Source organism: Callithrix jacchus, chromosome 7 (assembly GCF_049354715.1).
Source record: "Callithrix jacchus isolate 240 chromosome 7, calJac240_pri, whole genome shotgun sequence".
Lineage (NCBI taxonomy): Eukaryota > Metazoa > Chordata > Mammalia > Primates > Cebidae > Callithrix > Callithrix jacchus.
The window spans coordinates 70,502,449-70,524,386 of NC_133508.1; the positions used below are offsets into that span (position 1 = coordinate 70,502,449).

General features: G+C 46.0%; 1 protein-coding gene across 14 annotated transcripts in view; it reads right to left on the bottom strand.

The window, feature by feature from the left end:
• Nucleotides 1-21,938, bottom strand: part of CSMD2 (CUB and Sushi multiple domains 2) — a 637,686-nt gene that overhangs the window by 407,663 nt on the left and 208,085 nt on the right. The gene's annotated exons all lie outside the window — the stretch shown is intronic.

The following is a 21,938-nucleotide window of genomic DNA, read 5'->3' on the forward strand; positions in this document are numbered from 1 at the left end:
TTTTTAATGAACCTGCTTCTGCTTTGGGCTTTCTTCCTTCGAAATTAATGACTGGAACATCACTATAAATAAAAGTCGATTCTTCTTAAAAAGTCACTCTCAAACGCTCACTGCTCTTTAGTTAATGAGCTGTTCACTTTGACCTGGTGCTTCCATTGGGACCTGGGTGTGATGAATGGGATTCATTTCCAACCCCACCTGCTTTTTTATGCCAAGCTCCACTCCTGAGAGCACCTACTCTTATGCCAAGCTCCCACAGTGAATAGAGAGGGCAGACTTTGGGCTCAGAGAGACCTGAGTTCAAATCCCAGCTCTGGCTGCACAAACTTTCCCTCACTGGGCTTCAATTCTTCTAAAAATGGGGATACTTCTTCATCCTGGAAGGATGTATTCACTGTCTAGGACTGCTGTAATAAAGCACCACAAACTAGGTGGCCGAAGACAACAGAAACTTAAGGCTAGAAGTTTAAAATCAAGTTGTCAGTAGAGCCATGATCTCTTTGAAACCTGTAGGGAAATCTTTCCTTTTCTCTTCCTAGCTTCTGATGGTTTGCTGGGAATTTTTTGGTCTTCCTTGGCTGTAGATGCATCATTCCAATCCTCCATCTTCACATGGTACTCTCTGGATGTGTCTCTGTGTCTGAATGTCCCCCTTTTATAAGGACACCACTCATACTGGATAGGTCATACATCCTAATGACCTCATCCTAACTTAATCATCTACAAAGATCTTGTTCCAAATGAGGTCATATTTACAGGTATTGGGGGTTAAGCCTTCAAGATATCTTGTTGGGAGACACAATTCAACTCATCATAGGGCTGAAGTATAGATTAAAATTCGACTTATCATACCTACCGCTGAGTACCTAGCATATTTCAGGTCCTGGACTAAAAGCTTATTTTACTTTGAGTCCAGGACCTGAACCATACTAGGCACTTTATCTTGTGGGATATGTAGTATCCTCATTTTACAGGTTAAAAAAAAAAGCAGGCACTGAGAGCTTCATCCCCTTGCTTGTCTAAGGCCACAAAACTAGAAAATGGCAGAGCTATGGCAGAGGAGACAATGAATCTCCTCTGTGCTTGACGTGCAGCAAAAGCTACCTCATGCCTTCTTTTATTTTTAATTTGAGACTTTGGTTCCCGTATTATAATGAAGAGTCATTTATGCTCTCTGGACAAGCACCCTCCATATGTTTGGATTTCTTATCTTCCATCAAGTAACTTGTTTCATCTCCATGGCCATATGATTGATACCAAGTGGTAGTCTAGTTGGGAAGAAGAATTCCGAAAGAAGGATTTAGTCTTCCCACAATCCTCCCCAACGACCTCAGTCTTTGTACCTCCATTGTTCAGCACTCTGGAATGTGAGGCTGTTTCTGACAGAGGTAACGGATCCAAGCACATAGTGAGTGCTTAATAAACAAGAGTTCCCTTACTCCCTTCATCCTTCTGGGCACTGCAATAAGACGAAGGAAGATTACCTGACTGTCCAGATTTAATAGTCTGATTTTTTTTCCAGTCTGGTTTGCAAATCCTGTACTTTTTAATAATGTCAAGGGCGACATTTAAAGTATGGTCTTTTGTTATGTGTCTGATGTGCAACTTGCTGGACAGACATAGGAGATTGGAGATAAGCTACAAAGTGAATCCTTTCTAAGGCACCATTTCTTTGATTTTTTTTAGATTGTCTGTGTTTTTTTAGCACAGATAGTATAACTATTCATGCTCTCCTATCTATAAAGCTTCCCTTTGATTGCTTACAAAATGAAGAGGGGGATATTTACATCCAACGCAGCTGAGAACAATATTATTAAAGTGGTGTCTGACATTGAACAATTCCATTGTAGATTAGCTGTGGGGAATTTTTGTCCCTTCTACAAAGCCCGACTCTTGCCAATCAACATAATATTCTCAGTGATTGTATGACAATGAATCTCCTCTGTGCTTGACGTGCAGCAAAAGCTACCTCATGCCTTCTTTTATTTTTAATTTGGGACTTTGGTTCCCATATTATAATGAAGAGTCATTTATGCTCTCTGGACAAGCACCCTCCATATGTTTGGATTTCTTATCTTCCATCAAGTAACTTGTTTCATCTCCATGGCCATATGATTGATACCAAGTGGTAGTCTAGTTGGGAAGAAGAATTTCGAAAGAAGGATTTAGTCTTCCCACAATCCTCCCCAAAGAAACAAGAGAAGGTGCTGCCTGTGTGTGTTCCTGTGTGTGTGTGTGTGTGTGTTCCTGTGTGAGTGATCTGGGGACAGTGGGTAGGATCAGGGGAGGGAGGAAGAAAACCTACTCTTTTGTGAGTCTGGATCTATGTTAGACACTTCTACATCATATATTAGCTTACTTAATCTTTACGACTCCCTTATTTGTAGCAGTTTTGCCTTTTAAACATAATTCACTGCATACTTACTCTGTGCTATTCTTAATGTCAAGTGCTTTTCATATATTTCCATCCCCAAAGAGTTGTCTATACTTGCTGTCTCCATTTCCTCTCCACTCAACTGATATATAATTCTATTTTATTATATGTGAGATATATAATTATTTTATGTAATATGTCATATATAAAGTTAATATACATCATATACTATGTATGAGATATAAGTTTTGCTTGATACATTCTTTTTTTTACTGTTTGTCTCACCTTGCTACAGTGTAAGCTCCATGAGGACAGGCATTTTTTTGGTCTTTTTTGTTCAGTGCTGTGTCTCAGTTCCCAGAACAGTGCCTGATGTATAATAATACCTTCTTAAGAGTTTACTGAGAGACTTTAATAATCTCATTTAATCTCCCAACAACCTATTGAGGGAGGTGCTATTATTATCATCCCTTGTTGAGATATGCATGGTTGCCAGAGATGCTGGGGCATTTATCCAAGGCCACACAGCTCACTACAGGGGGATTTCCACATCACCACCTAGGATTCCACATTTCTGCCTGCACTAGGCCATTCTTGCATTGGCCATCCCACATGAAGTCCATGGTGACTAGTGTACCATGAAACATCCTCACAAGGAACTCACACACATGCTCCTTAGGGAGAGGATCTGGGGTGACAACCAGGCAAGTTGACCTCTAGATTGGTCCTGTATATTTCCTGCTACCTGTCCATCAAACAGAGGCAGGGGTGCCAGGGCCTCAGATAGAGGATGCACCCACAACTAGTCAATGGGCTCTGCCCTGCTGGGCTTTGCCCTAACCATCGTCAGGCAAAAGGCCTTCACCATAAGCTTATTCTTTCAACTGCATGTTTGTGATTTTGTAACATTCAGCATCAGAGTCATGTGAAAAGTTTTATAAAGATACTGATGCTTAGACCCTGTCCCTAAACCTACAGAATCATAATATAAGAAAAAGAGCCTGAGCTGCTCCAGCAGACTGAAAAGCTGAGATTGAGAACAACTCACAGCAACCTAGTCATGTAAGTTATATTCCACTAGCCCAGCTGGGTTTACCTCTCTGAGCTTTAACTGCTCAATCTCCAGCGCCTTTCTTGTTTTTAGGTTTCTGCTTCTGAGAACAGCAAACATGGCCTCTCTCCTAGAGGTTCCTGTCCTCCATAAATCACACTAGCCCTACAACTTCCTTCTCATTTGAAGACCCTCATGGTCTCTTCCCTAGACTTCTGCCCCCAACCCTGATCTTCTCACTGCTAGCCTTGCCCTCTCCAATGCATTGTCCCCAGTGATGCTGGAGCCAGCATTCTAGAATGACAATTCACCATGGCTCTGCCCTATTGACCCTGCCAGGAGCCCATATTACAGAAGTAAGTTCCTTACCACCAAGGCACAGGCAAACACAGAACCTCTGGTCTTTTGGGTGACTCTTATGAGAATACATAATGATTTGGAAGATTAATATAAAATAAGCAAAAGGAAATAAAAAAAAACCATAAGAACTGCTCTGTTGCCATCAGTATAAATTAAAGCTTAGGCTAGGCAGCCCCCATCCTTGTGATCCAACTCTTTTTTTTTTTTTTTAAGACAGAGTCTCTCTCTGTTGCCCAGGCTGGAGTGCAGTGGCACGATCTTGGCTCACTGTAACCTCTGCCTCCTGGTTTAAGCAATTCTCTGCCTCTGCCTCCTGAGTAGCTGAGATTACAGGCGCACGCCACCATGCCTGGCTAATTTTTGTATTTTTGGTAGAGACAGGGTTTCACCATCTTGGCCAGGCTGGTCTTGAACTCCTGACCTCGTGATCCACCTGCCTCAGCCTCCCAAAGTGTCAAGATTACAGACGTGAGCCACCACGCCCAGCCGTGATCCAACTCTTGCTTATGTTTTCTGCCTCATCTCATCTTGTCCTCTCTACCCTCAGTACTCTAAACCACAGGCTCGCCAAGCATTGCTTCCTTTTCTCTCAAATTCTTCATCTGGCAAACTCCATCAAAGTACTTCCTCTGTATAGTTCTCAGTGATACCCTTGATGTCTTGTATAACCCATAAGATCCCACAGGAACACACCTTGATTGAATATAAATACTGTCACAATGTCATTGGTGATTGGCTCTCAGAATCCTGAATCTCCTGGTCCACTAACTAGGCAGGCTCCCTCTGCTCACATTGTTAATGTTGCAATATCACAATTCCACGTTTTACATGACTGGGGTTTTTTGGATTCCACCTATGGAGTTACATGGGGGTTTCCTTGCACTTCAATTCCTGCACTTTGCTGTACATTGTAATTCATCCATTCATCCATTTATAACACCCTGGCTTCCAGACAGGAGCTGAGCCTGCTTGTAATTATTTCCATAGGTGTCTATTTTCATCTCTGGACTCCTTGAGGGGCAGGAACAGTGTTGTATTCTTTATATATCTAGTATTTGATTTCATGTCTGGCAGAAAGAGAGTGCTCAGTTGAAGCTGGAATGTGTTGAGTGAATTAAATCTATATGTATACATAATAAAATATATATTATGTATTAATCAGAATTACACACACACACACACACACACACACAACAATAAACTAGTGTAAGAATTGGCAAGCATTTTCCACACGGGGCAGATAGTAAATATTTTTTGGCCTTGTAGGCTATACTGTTTGTGTCGCAGGGACCTGACTTTTCCATGAAGTATGAAAGCAGCCACAGGCAAATATGTGTTCCAATCAAACTTTAGTTTTAAAGCAGCCATCCGACCAACAGACTGCAGTTTGCTGACCCTGAACTATTCCTTATTCAGTTACGTACTTATGTTAGGCATATGATTCATAGCTCAGGAATCATCCCTCTCCTATGAGAAAGACAAGTGAGGAAAGGTCAGATTTGATGGGAGTCAAGGATGGGAAGGGACTGTGAGGAGACTGGGCTGTACCTGGGTGGGTCTTGGACAGAGGTGACTGGCAGGTACTGGAGGGGACAGGCAGGTGGCACTTGAAGACTGAGATCTATATCAAATTTTCTTTTCACTACCATTTGGCCCTGGGGACAGGTGGGCATTGCGTTGGCTGCAGGAAAGGGCTTGTGTACTTATAGCCCCCACCCTCCCCCATTAAAATAGGATTCATTTTTAGTCTTCATAGGTAATCTTTAGGTTGGTAATGACGACCCTCATTTTACCAAAGAGACAGTTGAATTTAGAGACCTGAAGGGTCACTCAGCTAGTAGGAGTAGTGAGTGATAACAGTCACAGTTTGAGTATTTACTATGAGCGGGGCACATTGCTCAGCATTCTTCTATTTCATTTTACCTGGACGAAGGTACTACAACTGTCCCCCCTTTTTTTTTTGAGACGGAGTTTCACTCTTGTTACCCAGGCTGGAGTGCAATGGCACGATCTCGGCTCACCGCAACCTCCGCCTCCTGGGTTCAGGCAATTCTCCTGCCTCAGCCTCCCGAGCAGCTGGGATTACAGGCACGCGCCACCATGCCCAGCTAATTTTTTTTATATTTTTAGTAGAGACGGGGTTTCACCATGTTGACCAGGATGGTCTCGATCTCTTGACCTCATGATCCACCCGCCTCGGCCTGCCTAAGTGCTGGGATTACAGGCTTGAGCCACCGCGCCCAGCCAACTGTCCCCTTTTTAAAAGGAGGAAACTGAGGAACAGCTGACCTAACTCTGACCCAGGGTACACTGCAGGTTAAGATCAAAGTTGAGGTTGAAACCCAAGCTGCTTGATCTAAGGGCTGTGCCCATTATCATGTTGCAATCTGAGTTTCCCAGGATTCAAGGCCTGTGTGTTTCACTTTCCCAGTGTAGAGTCCCTGCTCTGGGTACCTTCAGAGTTCCTCTCCTTGCCAGGCCTACAGCATGCCCAACCCATATCCAGTCAGAACTCTCCTTGCTCCCTCTCTTCCAACTTGGGCTGCAAAGACATCCATCATCACACCAGAGGGGCCACAGAGGCTGTCAGAACTCTCCTGTTGCTTTCTAACCACAGCAACCATGGCTCCTTCTCTTCCACCTGGGATTCTTTAAAGAAGCAACACAGAAAAGGAAACATTACAGACCCCAGAATAGAGCCCCCAAGTAAAATACAGGACCCCCAGTTCAATGTGAATTCCAGAGAAACACAAATGCTTTGGTAGTATAAGCATATCCTTTGGAATATCTAGAATATCCCTATACTAAAAATACTCTGTTATTTAATTTCTTGTATTTTAATTTGCCAAGTTGGGCAACCCTGACCCAGAGGGAAGAGGTACCTCTTCTGCATCAAAGATTTCAACCTCTTAAAACGTTGGAGCCATTTTTCTTAGAAATGGGGAAGAGGAAAAAGGGAAGAACTAGACCCTGCCTTTAAGGAATTTAATATTGAGCTGGAAGAGTGAATGCAGAGGGCGAAGTTTCAGAGCCTCCTAAGGTAACACCTGAGAAGGTTTGGGATTCAGCAAGATTGTAGGGGAGCATGAGCCACATCGCCTCCTTCTTTCTCCTGTCACTCTCTAAGGGAAGTTTGCTTTTCCAAACTAATAACATGCTGCTCCTGTTTCAGGAGACTGTGGCATGTCTTGTTCCCTTGGAGGAAGAGCATGAGGCTGGCACCAGGTCCTTCACCCTGCAGTCTATGTGAACTTCTCCAACATCTGCCCACTGCTCCCTGCTCAGCCCTCCCTGCCCCATGGCACCCCAGCACAGGGATGCTAAAACAGAAAAACCCATGGAAAATCAGTGGTACCCTGTGGTGAAACATGGCAAAATACTGTTAGCATTAAGCTTAGACTAGCTAAATATGCGATTTGGGGCTACATTTGATTAATTGCATAGTGGGGTTGAAAAATGTTTTCCAGTGTGTTCCCTAATACACTGGTGGAGAAATAAATTTAATGAGAAAAACAGTCAGTGTGTCAGGTAATTTGAAAAATACCACAGAAAGTCCCTCCTCTTGAAGCAACCAGTGCTCACAAGTTTATTAGAGAGTTTCTGCAGGAGAAACCTGCTTAACCTTCCTTAATACAGAATTTCCAAAAATTTGACCACATAATCACTCCCCTGACTTTGGAACTTTTCTCTCAGTAATGCCTAATAATGTTTGAATTGTTCCGTGAAACACATTTTGAGAGGTGTTGGATTCTGGGATAAGGTAGACCTGAGTTGTTTTACTTTCCATATTAGTCATCATGATAATAAAACAATAGCAAAGGTAATTGGCACTTACATAGGACTTTCCAGGTCAATGCGAAAATGTTTTATTTTTCTTCGCAAACATGTCTCCCACTGGCACATGCAAACAACTGTTTGTTCCGGGGGCAGAGTTGGCCTAAGGCCTTCCACGAACCATTGGTTAGTAACTTGTGTTGGTAAAATCAATTCTTACCAAAGAGGTAAACTTATCACTTCCACACAAATGTAGCATGTTAAGGAAGGACAAAGAGGACAAAGAGATACTGACAACTCTTTTATTTATTTATTTATTTTTGAGCTGGAGTCTCATTCACCCAGGCTGGAGTACAGTGGCACAATCTTGTCTCACTGCAACCTGCACCTCCCGGGTTCAAGGGAGTCTCCAGCCTCAGTCTCCCGAGTAACTGGGATTAAAGGTACATGCCACCACTCCAGGCTAATTGTGTGTGTGTGTGTGTGTGTGTGTGTGTGTGTGTGTTTTTAGTAGAGATGGGGTTTTACCATGTTAGCTAGGCTGCTCTCGAACTCCTGACTTCAAGTGATCCACCTGCTCGGCCTCTCCAAGTGTTGGGATTGCAGGCATGAGCCACTGCGCCCAGTTGCCTGACAACTTTTATAGCCGGGTATGTTTTCTGTTTGTCTTGGGCAGAATGACCCTAAGGATTTGGAAGGTTTATAGCCAGGGCTGCCATGTTTGGTCCACATCCCTGCCCAGCAGCAGATAGAATGTCATCTCTTATGGCCTCAGCCCTGAACCAATCCTGGCAAAGGAGCTCAAAGTGGAGGAGGCTCTGAACCCAGCTGGAGGGTGCTGCCTTGGGGCTGGGGTTTATAACTATCAGTGAGGCTGCCCATCTGGGGTGTCACTCTATCCCTGCCAGGACTGTCCCAACAGACAGCATAAATGACCTTGTTATCTCCTTAACCTCCCCTAGGGTGGGAGCCCTGTTCTGGGACAGGCTCTACAGCCCCTGCCCAAGGCAGAATCTTAGTCCCCTATATCCTGCTGGCTGGTAGGGAAGTGTTTCCTTGAGGACCAGCATTCCTTGGGATGCCCATGGTGATGTCCCATTCACCAACTAATCCTTGGACAACAGAACTCTAGAGCTCCTATTTCCTCCACTTGGCTCCCCGCACAGGGCCCTGAAGCCACAGCACACCTCACAGCCATCTCTCTTCTTAAGGCAAGAAACAGTGGAACTTGTATTCTACTAGAAAAAGCACAATGTTCCCAAGGCTCCAGACCCATGGCCTCTCTCCTTCCAAGAACAGTTAGATAGAGGGCCCCAAAGAGGAACTGAGGAGGAGGCATCTGATCACCATCACCCATCTGATTCTTGTACCTGCTAAAAAAGATGGTGAACACAGTGACTACAAAAGACAGGGATTCAAATTACGTACACTATCATGTCATCTGGAAACAGGCATGGTTTCATAATTCCATTTCCCATTTGTATGTCCTTTGTTTCCTTTTCTTGCCTTGCTGCACTGGATAGAATTTTCATCACCATGTTAAACAAGAGTGATAAGAGTAGATATCCTTTTTGTCTACAATCAAGCAGATGGCAGGTGCACCTGAGTTCCCGTAGGGTGTCCTGTGAATCCTCATCCTCCTCCCGTCCTCTTTAGCAACAGCACCATCACTTACTGACCACTTCTATGACTAACTTCACATTAATTCTGTCTCATTTAACACTCATAATAGCACTGAAGTGGATACTGTGCCCATTGGACAGGACAGGAAACTGAGGCTCAGAGAGGATGAGTTACTTGCTCACATTCACAGAGCATAGAAACAGGGGAACTGGGATGTATGCTTAGTCAGGCTGCAACTTCCTTCTTAGCAGCTGTAGAAGTAAAGGAAGGGTAGGTGAGTCACAAGACTATCTTGCTGGCTATTGAGTCTGCTTTGGAGCTTTGTTTCCCACAGGTTCCCCTAACTGGACCAGAAATGGTGCTTGGTGAACTTTTTGTAGTTTGAGGATAAGGAACAGTAGGAAAGGAAAGCCCCTGCTTCATCCACTCATTTTCACTCATCTCTGGAGCCCAACTACTTCTCCAGAGGCTTCATGGAGGCCCGAGGACATCTGTTCAGGTCCTCTGAAGTCACAGAGGCAAGTGGTAGAATGGGCTCTGCCCTCCTCTGCCCTGGAGAAGCTCCTTACTTGGAAGACCCAAAAATGTCTCACACAGAAACACAGGCATATTAACACACTCTCACACTCAACATGCACAAACCCATCCACCTACATACTCCCCTTTACTATGATGCATGCACATACATACATTCTCACACACATAAACACGTACATATCAAAACAGACAAATTCAGGACTCATCTGAACACAGCTCTTACATTCACACACATGACAACAGACACAACACACTCTCCCACACATTTGAGTAAACCACATGAGTGTCCATCTCAAGATACTGATCCATTTCCATATAGCCTCTTTGGATTCATAACCTTTTACACAGATGTCTCTTTATACAACCAGAACAGCCCTCAGAGGCCAGAGCTATTATCACATACTCATGGGGCCTGCCTGACACTTGTGTTTAAGCTCCTGTTTTCAAAGACACAGCACAGAATGCAGGAATAGAGGCGTGGAGGTGGACCTGACCCTAGAGACACCTCAAGCATCTGCTGGTTCTGTTTGTGTCCTCAGAGGTGGGGCTCAAGGGCTGTCAGGGTCAGGGAGACACAGAGCATCATGGTTCAGAAAATGTCTGGTGTCTCATAGATCTGGGTTGAATTCCATCTGTGCCTCTCCTGGCTATGGGTTACTGGTTATATAACAGGTATGGATTCAGAGAGTGGACTCTGGAAGTAGACTCTGGGCCCATGGTTAAATCCCAGCACTGTTACTTAAATAGCAAGCTACTTCACCTTTCTGCATCTCAGCTTCCTCACCAATAAAATGGAGGTAGTAATTGCACCGAGCTTAGAAGAGCTGTTGAGAGAAGTAAGTCCGATAAACTAGGCAAAGTGCTTATCTCAGTGTCTGGCACACAGGAAGTGCTCAATAAGTTTGGGATGTGATCATGTATATGCCCCTGGAGTTCCCTGGGAGAAGATGCCAGGGCAGTGTAGGAGAAGCTGGAATGAAATAGAGAGAAGCCAGGCACAGTGGCTGGGGAGAGCAGATGGCCCTAGGAGCCAAAACACGGGATACACTCTGGCTCTGCTAGGCAGGCAGCATCCCTTAGACCTACACTGCTTTTGTTGAGCCAGGCAGGGGTCTGCTGTTTTGAATTCTAAAGACCTCCCTTACAGCCTAATAAGAATAACTCATGAATGGTCCTTCCCAGCTGCAAACTGAAATGCAACAGGAGACCCTGTGTATCACTGGACTCAAACCTGGTCCCCTCTCTGACCCTCTCCTCAGCTACCCTGTGCTGCCCTGGCCCACCAACCAGTGGCCCACCAACCAGTGGCCCACAGCTTCAGGGATGATGGGAAGGAATAATTTGGAGAAGTTTCCTGCAGGAGGCATTTGGTATGGTCTTGACAGAGAAGGAAGGACCTTCCAGACAGAGGAACTGGCACCTGCCCAGGAGTACAGAGCCCCTACTGCGTGCTTTCCAGGCTCTGGTTCCCAGGGTTGGTGACTCCTACCTTCCTACTTACAGCCCAAATCACTCTTCTGCCTTTGCCCCAAACCCACCTCTCCCCCAGTTCCTTGCACCTGGAACTGGCCTATCATCCAGCCAGCTATCGAAGCTGAGACCTCATCTGGTCTCACACCCAGTCTCTTGAATTAGCTTCTTTCCATCTCTCATATCTGCCCACACTCCATTGCTCAGGTCCCAGGACCAGCCGCTACCCTATCTCAACTTCTCCTCTTGGAATTGCTGTTAGCCTCCTCATTTTTCTGTCTTCAGACTGGCCCCAATCCAACCCATTCTCTAAACAACTAGTAGGATCATGGCTCTTCTCTCCTAAAAGTGCTTCACTTGGTATCAAGCTCTAGAATGTCACTTAAGGTTCTCCAGGAGCTAGTGTCACCAATGTCTCCAACTGTACCCCTGTCTCCTCCTCACACCCAATGTTCCAGCAACACGACTCTCCTTATATCTCATCGGCAGAGAGAAAGGAGAGAGAGAGACAGAGAGAGAGAGTGTCTACAGTCATGCTGGTATGTTGGTGTTACATGAGCATGTGTGTCTCTATATGCATGTAACCTGCATAAGTATAAAATGCGTGGGTATGTGGATATGTGCAGGGACATGGCATATGGCATGTGGGTATTTAGGTAGTAGAGCTTGTTGAGGATGGGCATCAAGGGAAACGTGATTAAGAAGCCAGTGGTTGGCATGGTTGGGCAAGATGACATTTACAGCAAAGGCTAGGCTACTTACAGCCCCAGGAAATCAAGACCTGGGAATGAGGTATTACTAGGCCCTGAACCTCGCCAGGTGAAATCAAGGGAGCTGCACTCCCCACTCTCCAGACCTGGTCTGCAACTGTCCTGGGGCACAAGTCTTATGTACAGAGATGAAGCCTTATGCCCTGTCCCTGGGTAACATGTCTCTCTCCTTCCTATTTAGCAACGGATTGGAATGAGAGGCCTCCAGAGCCTGCATCTGTCTTCATGTCTCTGAAGAGCCACTGTTGACCTGATCGTTCCACCATTGTGATTGTTCACGAAAGACAGAAAGCTGTTAATTCCAGCTTCTAACTGATTACAGCATTGAGTCAGGCATCATCCAGAACCTTGGGTGTTTTTCTAGACATCTGATAACCCCAATTTCTCTTTCTCCTTGGTCCTCTATCTGACAATCTGACCCACAGTCATTCCTAACTGCCATTGTCCAAGTCTCCAACCTTCCACCCTCATTTCCCAGGCCAATCCATTAGCACGCATCTCCAGGGCAGGAGGGGGGCTTCGGAAGCCTGGCTAATTCTCTCTGCTCTCCCTTGAGCTAAGTGAAAATAATTTGTCTAAATGTCAGTGACACTGTATTCCATTCTGTCATCTGTTCAAGAGGCACATGGCTTACTGGAGTGGCTCATTCATTTACTCATTCAACTGGTGTCTTCACACACTGGTGGTGTGCTGGGGATCTGACCATAAGTGTCTGCCCTGCCCTCATGATGCTTACACTCTACAAAAGGTGCTCCTGTATTTAAGAAACTATCAGAGCCCATCCCAGGCTGCAGTCCCTATGAAAAAGTGGGGATGAATGACCTTCAAGGATCTGCTCTGTGCCAAGCAATTGTGCCAGCCATTTACGTTGTTGATTGCCAAGAAAAATCAATCTCTTCCTTGCCTTTCTCCCACCTACCCACTCATCCTCAACTTCAGGCTTCCTGGCAGGCTCACTCCCTTCTCCAGTCCTCCTGCTCCAACATTCACCTGCCTATAAAACAAACCCAGGAATCATCCTTAAGCTTCTTGTGACTCTTTGATGCCAGCAAAAGAAACTGTCTACTTCTTAGCAAGATATTTCAGGTCCGGCACAATCTGGACTCAGCCATCTGACCAGGTTTTCCTCCTGCTACTTCCACCCTAACCACACCCTCAACCATGCACACTCCTCCTTTGGAATTGCCACCTCTCCTTCCATGACCTCTCCTTTATGACCTTTCATGTCTCTGCAGTTGCTGGCCCCACCTCTGAAGTGCTCTTCTGCTTTTGCTCATCTGGCACATCCTTCTAGCCTTTCAAGACTCAGTTCAAATGTCATCTCTGGGAAGACATCCCCTTCTCCTCCATGGACCCAAGTGCTCCAGTATGCTTTGTACATATCTCCATGGACTCTCGACATGGTGGGGAGGCCACAGGAGCCAAGGCAGAGAGAAGGAGAAGAGCAGTTAAGGGCTGAGTCCTAGGAAACGCTGACAAAGAGGCTATGATGCTCACAAGTATCTTCAGAATGACAACTTGGCTGGCAATGTGTGAACTGCCACCAAGAGAGCTGAAGCCAGAAGAGGACTGAACAGAGCCATTGAATCTGATAGTTCAGTTACAGAACCAGTGGTATTAAACAGAGGAAAAGTAATGGAGCAAAGAGGTGGAGGTCTGAATAAGGATGACAGTAGGGATGGTGGATAATCTAAGTACATGAAGCTCTTCTCTGTCCCAGGGCCTTTGAACAACTTTCCCTGACCCAGAAGTGCTCTTCCACTCTGCATTGCTCACTCATGATCATCTTTCAGCTCTTGGCTCAAATGTCACCTCCTCAGGAAGCCCACCCTGACATTTAATCCAACCTCAACTATTCTGCCTCACCACCCTTTATTGTATCTTCAGAGCATTTAGTCATTGATGGTCATTTATATGGTTCTTGTTTTTGTTGTTTACACACACACACACACACACACACACACACACACACACACACACATGCATGCACTCCATGCAAACAGAGACCTTGTTTAGCTTTTTTCACTATGAATGAATGGATGCATAAATGAGTGGATGGATGACAACCTCAACATACTCAGCTTTCTGTGAGATTGCCGGCCATATATTTACTGAACTCACATCAGTGGACTTCTGTTCCTTAAACACTCCCTAAGGCAGTGGGCATCAGCAAATGTCTTCTGGAGAGCTGCATGTGGCAAAAATATCCAGCTCCACCAAAATTCCATCTTCCCTTCTTGGGGCACACAGCTAGACAACATTTCGTAGACTTCCTTGCAGTTAGGTGGACTGTGGGTATATAGGCCATGGCCAGGCTTAGCTCCTAAAAACCTCCCAAGACCGGAGAAATTAACTAACTTGCCCTAGGATGTAAACCTTGTAAGTAACCCTGCATGTTCTTCCCACATTTGCTGGATGTTGTTGATCAGACCCAATGGGATGTGGGTCTCCAAGGTGGAAGGAGGCTTTATCCCTGAATTTCCAGGTGGAGGAGCTTCCCACCACATTAAACACCTACCCAGGACAGATACTCAAGCAGTAAATGAATTTAAATTTGCAGAGCCATAAAAATGTGGTGTCTTGTGGTCACTGTGGCCTACCCATTCTCTGCTACACAGCCAGGACCAGCTTCTCTCATATGCCCCCCAAGTCCTCGCACCTCAACCTGCAGCCTCAACCTGTGCCGACTCACCATGTTTCCAGGATGCTTGCAGCCCAGCTGACCCAGGAGCCTGCCCTCTAAGCTTGCAGCAGAACCTAATCTCCGTTGCTTATAGACCTTATTGAGTCTGTAGCTTTTTCTGAGATCCATGGGCTAGAATCCAAGTGGATCTTTACCATATTGGAGTCAGAGATCTTTTGAGAAAAGATAAGACACATGGACCCTCCTCCCAGGAAGACAGGATCCACAGGCCCCCAAGGTCAGGCGTGGATTCCTAGTGCCTTTGCCCAGCATGGCTCACCTGTCAGCCCCACTCCAAGCTCAAAATGTCCCAGACAGAAAAGGGCCTTGCCTGTTCAAGCTGACCCTGCTCCCTGAGAGATTTGGATTGATTTTATTGACTCAGGAGCCAATTACAACCATGTCCAAAATTTTTCAGACTAGCCTTCATTTGCAGGGCACTTCCCATGGATAAGGGTACAAGTCCAGTGCTCAGAATCCCAGTACCACTGCCCAGTGATACTATTAGAGAAACTGTCAGCCCATCCCAGTGCTGCTGCCCAGTGCTGCTGGTTCCCTGCCATGCTCACTCCCTTCTCCAATCCCCCATGCTACCTCGAGCAAGTCCTTCCCCTCCCCAAGACTGTTTCCTCATCTATAAAGAGGATAATAATATAGCTACCTCTTAGGGTTGTTGTGTGGACCCAGGCAGACAATCCATGCAAAGCACTCGGCCCAGCACAATTCCTGGCACAGACTTAGGGCTAGTATTATCTCCTTCAACCCCTCCTCTGAGCGTCGAAGTAGGTATAGTATCATCATGATCTTGCTTCTACAGATGAGGAAATAAAGACCAGAGAAATGAACTAACTTGCCCTAGGTCATAAACCTTGTAAGTAACAAGCTGGTACTCAAACCCCTAAACTTGACTGCCTTCCGCAGCTGGTCGTACTGGGTTGCTATGGAAACCTGCAGGGCCCAGGGTAAGATCTAGTGGAGGCCAAGTGAGGGGTGTGCAGGTGGCAGTTCTGTTGATGGTCAGGGAGGGAACACATATGATTGAGGGTGGCCAGGGTTAAGTCAGTATTAACTTACTCAAGCCTGCGGTAAAGGAGGAGGAGGTGTGTTCACAGCAGCACTATTCACAACAGCCAAGTGAAAGAAGCAACTCCAGTGTCCATGATGGGTGACATGGCATCCAAACAATGAAATGCTGTTCAGCTTTACAAAAGAAGGGAATTCTGACACATGCTACAACATGGATGAACCGTGAGGATATCATGGTAAGTGAAATATGAGCCAGTCACGAAAAGAACACTGTATGATTCCACTTAAATGAGATATCTAGAGTAGTCAAACTCACTGAGAAAGAAAGTAGAATAGAGATTACCAAGGGCTGGGGGAGAGGAAAAAGAGGAGGTAATAGAGACTAAAAGGTCAGGGCTTCAGCTTGGGAAAATGAAAAGGTTCTGAGATGGTTGGTGGGGATGGTTATACAACAATGTGAATGTACTTAATGCCAATGAACTAACTGTATACTTAAACACAGTTAAGATAATGAGTGGTGTTATGTGTATTTCACCACGAGTGAAAATAATACTTCTTTTAAAAGCAGGAGGAGTTCAAGGTGTTCACGCATCCCCCATGAACCCTGTCTCGCCATCCCCAGCAGGAAGAGGGGACGATCCCAAGTAGAATGGGCTGCTAGGCCACGCTGCCCAGGTCCCCATCCGCCTTTCTCCTGCCTCATTTCCAATTCCAGAATTATTTATCATCAAGGAGCTGCCGGAGATGGAATGTGAATTAGGAGCTCAGCTTGATTTTGTCTCATCTTATTTTCTCCTGAGTGGGGCAGGGTGGGAGTGTGCCGAGCTTTGTTGTGACTTGTCGCCAAGCAAACGCGGTGTCAGCTTCCATGCAGGAGGCTGAGTGTGGAGCATCCCGGGTCCCGTGCAGAGGATGCTCATTCTAGGAAATAATTACCCGGGTGTCCCTTCAAGTTGGCCCAAAAAATAGAACACTCAGGAGTCAGTGCTGTTATACCTTCTTAATTAGTTTCCTCATTTAACCTGGGTCATTACTAGAAAGGCATTCAGGCTCTGGAGACAGCAGACCATGTTTTGATTTTTCACTCCCACTTACTCATGGGCAGCCTTAAGGAAAGTTTCTTAACGTCACTCAGCCCCAGTCTTCTCATCCATAGAACAAAATGCAGAATAATGAAAGTATCTACATTGTAGGGTTGTGGTGAGGATTGATAAAATGTCATGTGTGAAGGGTTTGGCACTGATATGCCAGTGTGTGGAAGTTGACATTTGTGTCACCCTGATCATCACCATGGTCACCATCATCATGATCACTATCATCATTTCTATTGAGCTGCTTTGCAGACGCTGACACTATTAGACAATGTGCTGGCGTTCCGTCTACTTGCTATTATTCATTGCTCCATTCAAACATGCCACCTGAAGGTGCCAAACCAGCCACACCTGGGGGCTGGTGTCCTCCTTTGGTGGCCACACTGATGTAAGATGTGAGCTGATCTCCACTGTGACACTGGTACCATGAGGGAGCTCACATCCAGGCTGGGGCCTGTGTTCCTAGAAGCAGGGTGATGCGGCAGTTAACATACCAGATCTGAGTTCGAGCCTGGCTTGGCCTTTTACCAACTGAGATCCTGGCTCTGTTTTTTTTTTCCAAGTATAGCAAAATACACATAACATAAAATTTAGCATCTTAACCATTTTTCAGTGTAGTTTAGTGGTATTAAGAATATTCACATTTTTGTGCAACCATTATCATTATCCATCCACAAAACTGTTTTCATCTTGCAAAACTGAAACTGTACCCACTGTGCAATTTTCCCCATTTCCCCCTCCTCCCTGCCCCTGGCAACCACTGTTCTACTTTCTGTCTCTATGAGTTTGACTAGTCTAAGCACTGCATGTAAGTGGAATCATATAGTTTTTATCCTTTTGTGACGGGCTTCTTTCACTTCACATAATGTCATTGAGAGTCATCATGCTGTAACAGGTGTCAGGCCATTGTGGGTCTGCTTTTAAGTTATGCAATGCAGAAAACATGACACCTTAGAGTTGCTCTGAAGATGGAATCTCCATCTACCCTCTTTCTCAGAGCAAAATTTTAGGAATATTCCAGAATCTTCTCTTTTTTCCACCCCCACATTCACACCATCATCCAGCCCTGCTGACCATACCTTAATCCAAGCACTTCTCTTTAGCTCCTGTGCTACCTCCATGGCCCAAGCCCCAGTCTCCTTCACCCAGTGTTTGCAAAGGTCTAACTGAGCTTCCTGATTCCACTCTTTCCCCCAAAGCCATTCCTCACACAGCAGCCAGTGGGTTCTGTTAAAACACAAATTAGAGTATGTCTCTCCCCTGTTTAACACCCCCCAAAAGCTTTCTCATCTCTCTTCAAATAAAACCCACCCTCCTGTCCTGGATGTGCAGAGTCTCCTTGGCCAACCTCTGCTGGAGCCCTTGATTCCTTCCTCACCATACCCCAGCCACTGTGGTTCTGGTCCTCAGGCTTACCAAGTTCCTACCTCAGGGCTCCTGCATTTGCCCATCACCTCCTCCTAGAGGCCTCCCCTCACCACACAAATCAAAGAGACAGAAGTCCACAGGTCCTCTCTCCAAGGCTGTTCTATTATGGCACTTATCACAACTGGCTGTCTTTTCCCCCTTTGTTTATTGTCCAACTTCCCTACTAGAAGGTAAGCTCCATGCAAGCAGGGAGCCTCTCTGACCCATTCATTAGTATAGACCCAGAACCTGGCAGAGACTCATTGCTCAATAAATACTTGTTGAATGGACTGACAAATAAGCAATGAAACAATATATACAAAGCACGTTGCATGGGGCCTGGCAAGGAGTTGTACTAGACAGCAGTCATTATCATCATCATGATTACCCTAGGCCTCCTGCCTCATTGATCTGCAAGGCTAGATCTTGCTTTAAGATTTGGGACAAGATCAGTAAATGTCCAGCACTTTCTGTGTCATCATGGGAGCTGGAATTCATCAAAGGGGCTGTGAGTGAACAAGTTTCATGCCTTATAGGTCTTTGTGTCCAGGTTTAATGTCCATGAGTTCTACACGGTCCTATCCCACTCCCAGGTTGGGCAAAGACACCAAGATTGCTGACATGAGAAGATCCAGGAAGGGCAGGCAGGGCTGGGGCCAGTGGGAGGAGACAGATGGGGCAGCTGAAAGAGAGTTTCTCTGGACCCACAGTGACTGAAGATCAACAGCACCATGACCATCAGGACTGAAAGGTTCCTAGATCTGAGTTCCCTGCAGCAGAGACACTAACCAGAACCCTGATCCTACCAATGAGCAATTCTTTTATCAATGGACCTTCCAGATCTCCTCTCATATGCCTATACTAGACCCATAACTCAGTCACTCTGTGTGTGTGTGTGTGTGTGTGTGTGTGTGTGTGTGTGTGTGTGTGTCGGTGCTGCTGCTGCTAGGTGACTGCAGATGCCACCCTGAAAAATAATCAAACAGCTCTTTAAGTGATGCTTCATGCAGGGTTTCCATGGCAACGCTTTATGAAACAGCAAGGCGAGCTTTGGTAGGCTCCCCAGCACCTCTTTCCCCCACTGCTACAGGGATCCTCGTTCCATGAGGCTGTGTTTTGCCAAAGCACTGGGTCCTCTTGGCTGTGGGACCTTGACCTTATTACTAACCACCTCTCTGCCTCAGTTTTCTCACTTGTAAATGAGAACAATAATAGCATCTATCACATAGGTTTGTTCTGAGAATGAAATGAGTTGGTAAGTATAAAGCACCTCTTCCCTAGTTAATGTAAAAAGCAGAATTCTGAAATGCCCCTTGGCTTCCCACCCCTTGCCCATCTCCACAATCTCCTCCCCTTGGGTGTGAATAGGACCCACAGAGATGATGGGCTGCCACTCCCATAACTAGGTAAAGTTAAATGGCAAAGGTGAAGGTATTTTTTTGCAGACGTAATTGAGGTCCCAATGAATTGACTTTGAGTTAATCCAAAAGGAAATTCCCCTGGGTGAAAATGGTCAAATCAGGTAAGCCCCGAGGGTCTGGAGGTTAGAGACTTGAAGCAGCAGAGACTTTTCTGCTGACCTTGAAGAAGCAAGCCATCCTGATTTTACAGCTATAAGGAAACCATTTTGCCACCAATTATGTGAACTTCAGAGAGGACCCCAGCGTCAGCTGCCCCTGGATGACAGCTTTGTGAGATCCTTAGTAGAGAACTTAGTTCAGCCATGCCTGGACTCCTGACCCATGGAAACTGTATGGTAATAAATGTGGTAAAAACTGTGTGGTGATGTTTTGATGCAACAGTAGAAAGCCGAAACAGCTAGTGTTTAAGAGATGTTCACTATTGCGTATATGATACCCCTCTGCCTGCACAAGGGCTTCTCCATGCTGTGTTGTAGCTGCCCATTTATCTTGACTCCCTGCTGACCTGTGACCTTCCCACACAGGTGCACAGTAAAAGTGAGCCCCAGCTCAATTTTCCAGATCAGATAACATGTGCTTCCCTCGTGATCACAATGAGATGATGTCTGGAAAGAGCAACCTGCTGATCTAGATGGAGAGGAAAAGTGCCTGCTCTGAAGACGATGGATGCTTCTTTTTGTTTACTCTGAGCCTAGATGAAAAATACCACAGAGAAGGCATGTGGTGACGCATGTGACACCACGGGCGTAATGGCCAATGTGAAAAAACAGAAAAGCCTGAAACTCCGGGAAGGCCAGGATCATGTGTGCCTCATCCTTATCACCTGCCCAGCACAGTGCAGGGCACACATAGATACTTGTTAAATCAAAAACGAGCCATTGTCTTCTATCTCCATCAAATGATGAATAAAACGCTACATCCTCCCCATGACCTCAGAGGTGGCCCTGCATGTTCTAGCTCCAGTGATTCTCTGTCCTCAGGCCCTACCCCTAGGTGACCAATTTAGTCCCAGTTTGTCTGGGACGTAACCAGGTTTAGTACTGAAAGTCCTGTGTCCTGGAAAACGCTCTGTCAAAGCAAAGCAGCACAGTTGCTCACCCTGCCCCCTTGCCCTCCTGCTGCCCTTGACTCCTTCCATATGGGCCTTCAGGTGGCTCCTCAAACCTGCCAAACTTAAGGTTCTTTGCAGTGTCTGCAAAAACTCCCAGGTTCACACCTTCAGGCCTCTTCTCAAGGGTCAGCCCTCTAGGAAGCCCTCCCAGACTACCCTGTCCCATGTAATACAGCTCATCGCTCTATTTCCCTGACCCTGCTTCTGTTCTGCACGCCATTTATCCCAATCTGAAATTAGATTATTTTTCGGTTGACTTGTCCCCTGGCTGTCTCCACACCAGAAGCCAACCTCTACAAGGGCAGTGGCTTTGTTGCCTTCCTGCTGGATCCTAGCAGCGTGGGCATAGGTCAAATGAATGAAAAAAGCTTTGTCCGGTAACTTGACTTTCAACCCCTTTCCAAATCCTGTTCCCCAAATGATGAAAACCCTCTGATTTCAGGTCACACTGGTTCACAGTGAGAACCCTGCCCTGCTCCTGCTCCCAGCCCACTTTTGCCATCCCTGGTGACCCCAGGGCTGTGCTATCTGTCATCCTCCAAGTTAAGGTGGGCACTTGTCCTACACCCCATCCTCCTCCTCAGGTCGACCTCCGGGCAATCCCCAGAGGCCCAGTTCCCTGGGATAGGTCTTGGTCTTGGACCACCTCCTCTGTGCTGTAAACTGTCTTTCATTTGTCAGTGGTTTGAGCAATCTCACATCTGGTCTGCCTCTGGCATACCTCATTCAATTATTCAACACACAAAATCCACGGGAGGTGGATTCGCTCACACAGACATTATCAGACCATTGACTTGGAACCTTGATGCTCTCTTGAAGCAGTTTCTTCCTAATTATTCAACAATTTATTTTATAACTCTGTGGAGCAGTCTGGGCCAGCCACTGGGGACAGAGACATCGATCAGACATAGGTCCTGCCTTCAAGGGGCTCATGGTGTTGTTGGGGAGACAGATGTGCAGCCAAATAATTACAGAGAGATAAGGAGTTGCTGCAGTGGAAGCCTGTGCCAGGCACCATGGGAGCCCAGGGGCGCCACACACATTTCCCATGGAAACAGAGACTCTCATTTGCCAACCCTTCTGAGCTTGGGAAGCAGATGCCTCCTCTCCCAGCAAACAGGATCTCTCTGGGGAATAATAGTTTTGCATTTCAGTCTCAGTACTTACCAGAAGTCTATGTATATGATGTCTTTAGAAAGCACCCACTGATTCGGGACATATTTGGTTTGAAGGTGACTCT